The sequence below is a fragment of the Octopus bimaculoides genome, chromosome 1 (genome assembly GCF_001194135.2).
Source record: "Octopus bimaculoides isolate UCB-OBI-ISO-001 chromosome 1, ASM119413v2, whole genome shotgun sequence".
In the NCBI taxonomy this organism is placed as follows: domain Eukaryota; kingdom Metazoa; phylum Mollusca; class Cephalopoda; order Octopoda; family Octopodidae; genus Octopus; species Octopus bimaculoides.
In genome coordinates, this window is record NC_068981.1 from 90,503,743 (window position 1) to 90,507,579 (window position 3,837).

The window sequence follows — 3,837 nt, forward strand, 5'->3', positions numbered from 1 at the left end:
ATTATTATTATTATTATTATTATTATTATTATTAATAAACTTTAACGTAATTACCTATCTGAAATAGAGATATCATCAAGTTAGTGTTTATGGTTCCCATAGAAATAGCCGGTGTCATAATATATCTCCTGACTGAAATGAATTATGTAAATGAGTTATACGGTGTCACTCAAATGCCTACAACTTAGTATATGTTTTGTTTACATTAATAAACTTTTATAAATTAAGTAAAAAAATACAATAGATGCAAAATGGGTAAATTAATGTGCAATTAATTTTCAAAAATACGTCAATGATTAAATGCATTCCATGCATGTTTTCTATTGAAGGGGTTAGGGGTAAACCTATTCAGTAGTAGGGCATAGTGCATAAATGCTTTAATGTAATATCTAACATATTTGATATTTTATATATAAGTAAACAAGACCATAAAGGAAAAATTTGAGAAATAAAATTTGTAATTTAACTGAGAGGGTAATGTAATGTAAAATAAAACTGTGATTAGTAAATTCGGTGGAGAGGAAAGAAACGAAAACGGAAACTTTAATTGAAATATCAAGCACTGAAGGAACAAGCGTGAAAATATGAAAATATTTTAAAAATATACGATAATAGGTAATAATTTATAAAAAATATATGGGAAGCTATTGCAAGTTCTAGCGAATAATAGATTAGTTAATTACTAAATTATTAAGTAAATAAATTATGGGTTAATTAAAAAAAATTAATTTAAAAATTGATGGGAAGTAAATAAAATTAAGTTACATAATTGAAGTCAATATTATGTGTTTATAGTTAAATTAAAGTAAAAAAAAAAATGTAAAAATAAAGTAAAAATACAGTAGGATAGAACATGAAAGTTAAAAGGATGAACGATAACGAAAAAAGTCAACATATTTGTTAATTAAGAGAAGGGCTTAAAAATATTTCATAAAATTTCAGAGAAAGGAGTATTAAAGCATTGCAAAATATTCTTATTCAACGTAATGGCATTAGCCGTTAATATAGGAGCATGGAAATGAACAAAAAGTCTTAAAGCATAAGAGTGATAAAGACAGAAAATAGAAAAGGCAAAATTAGGCTGGTGTTTAAAATAAAAGAAATAATTAAAAATAAGTATGAAAAGTAAAGTTGGAGATTTAGTAATAAGACACTAGAAATTGTAAGATAAATAATCTAAATAAGATATAAAAATTTAATTTAGAAGATGCAGAAGTTAGGCCTATACATACATACATACATACATACATACATACATACATACGTACATACATACGTGCATACATACCTGCATGTATATATGTGCATATACATACGTAGAAATACACACACACAGATAAATCTCTTTCTATGTTGAATTAAATAAGAATATGACTACTAAAGTAGCTACAAGTGCCTTAAGTGGAAGAATGTACCAAGTCGTTTCTATTCATATAAATTTCGGTGTTCTGATTTGTGGGATTAATATACAAAAATTTCTATTTGAAGCAATTACATATTAGTAAGGAGCAGCTTAAGTGAAAATTAGTTTATTTGTGGATAGTTTACAGATTCGAAGAGAAATATTCCTAATTAAATTTTTAATAACGCTCTTAGAGTAGTTTCCACCCCGTCAGACAGTTGAAAGAATTTAAAAGAGATTTAAAGCGCCTTGTAGGTACCTGTCCCTCCATTGGTCAGTTCAGATCACATGGGTTTTTAGCCTATCAGGGCCACATTATTTCAAATTATATTTTTAGGTTGACGAGTTTTAGAAAAGATGTTGTCGTCATCTTGCCGGCATTCAGCAAAACCTGCTTATTACTTTGGCTACTGCACATGGCGGGGTAGGCAAGATGCTGGCTCGACCAGAATGATGTCTAGTTATTTGATTGGTACCAACATCTTGCCTACTCTACAATGTACAATATTCAGTGAAATACACGTACCACTGAATATATTATCATGCAGAATGTCGACAAAGTATTGCTAACATCCTGTCTGCGATAGGTGAGATGATGTTGCATTGACAGCATAAAGAACCACGTATCTGGAATTGACTAATGGAAGCCTAAATACTATTAACAAGCCATTATAGATTTCTTTAAATTCTATCCTCTCTGTACTCCAAACTTCTGGAGAGCTGTCCCTAATTTTCGACCACAAATTAATGTGGGCTGAGTTAAACTGTTTTTAGATACAGGTAACTCCAACCAAGCGTGTTGAGAGCTACACTCTTCCACATGTATATCCAGTAAAAGAAGTGTTCTTATTGCATGATAGCATATCATAACTGGTAACCGTAGAAAAGCTTTCAACTGCACGTTATGAGGTCATTAACCAAATGATATTAAGCACACACACACACACACACACACACACACACACACACATATTGCCCAAGAATAGTATGTGTTTGGTTGAAGATAGTATGACACTAAGCCATCATCCGGTGGCTGTACTCTATCAAATGTATTGCGTAATCCTTCAAATGCAAAACTATTTTTATTACACACATACCCGCAATGCTAGAAACAGCAACCAAAATCTCATTCAAAATGTTCACTTTGTTGGAAAACTTTTGAAGGTAGGCCTCGATATGAGCCGTCTTGGGCCTAAACAATAACAACAAAAGCAACAACCACATCTCGCCATTACCAACACCAACAACAAACACAATCACAACAACAATAATTAACAGAATTCAGTGTTTATGTGCCAAAGGGATAATATTTTGAAGTAAAATTCTTTGACAGACAATCTGTTCGAGAATTCGATACAAAATAGATGTGTCTAATATGATGATAGATCAAATATTGACTTTATACAAGTTGTATAAAGCAATTGGAAGGATTTTAGCTCAAGAACAGCCTGGTTCGAAAAGAAAAACAGTAATTAAACTGCTCCAGCTAGGTCCGTCCTGTTTTATTCATAGTTGAAATATGGCTGTATCTAATGTATTTTTTTAATAAAGCAAGATTCTCTCTTTCCACTTTTTGACATGATGCAATACCAGTTGTTGTACAAGTGTCTCTACCACGATCCTACCATTTCTAAAACTTGTAGATTTGTGACAATGAAAAGAACTAGATTATAATGGCGACAAAAACACAGAAACGCTAGTGTGCTAAATAAAATATTTTGTTTGCCTCCCTTGACATTCTGAATTTAAATCCCAGAGAGACGAGCTTCGCTTTCATTCTTCAGTGAGTCGATTAAATATGTATCAGTAATGTAACAAGGCCGAATAAAATCATTACAATGCCAAACTTAGAAATCGATATTGGACAAAGATCAAACCAGGAATCTCCTAATGGACTTACGTGTACTGTAATTATTACAGTAAGACGACACACTCATTCGTTCGACCTGCTTAGAATGAGCAAACATACCTCCATCATACTACTCGTCATTGTCTCAGTAAACAAGACAGTAGAGTAGAAGACGCACTAGATAATGTATATAGAAAAGAGAGGGAATAATCACGACTAGCAGGTCTTTGATCATATATGTCTAGTAAATGAGCGCTGACGTGGGGGGGGGGGTAGAGTTAATAAACAAACTTAATTTAATTTTATCATTGAAATTATTACCGTATTTTCCATCAAATAAGTTGAATTTTTTAGATTAAATTTAGTCAAAAAATGTTAGGTCGACTTATACACAAGGACACACTTTAGAGGACCAAGTATTCGATGTGAAATACAGCTGGATTTGGAAAGCTAGTAACGATGTTTAAATGTTTAGATATATTACATAGAGCTGTATGCAGGAAAGTACAATATCGACATTACGGCAGCCAGCTGGCATAATTGGTAGAGAGTCTGGAAAAAAATTGCTTTTCAATATTTCTCCCAC

General features: G+C 31.9%; 1 protein-coding gene across 1 annotated transcript in view; it reads left to right on the plus strand.

Annotated features, from left to right (window-relative positions):
- LOC106874231 (thioredoxin domain-containing protein 16) overlaps positions 1–3,837 on the plus strand; it is a 32,113-nt gene that overhangs the window by 16,754 nt on the left and 11,522 nt on the right. The gene's annotated exons all lie outside the window — the stretch shown is intronic.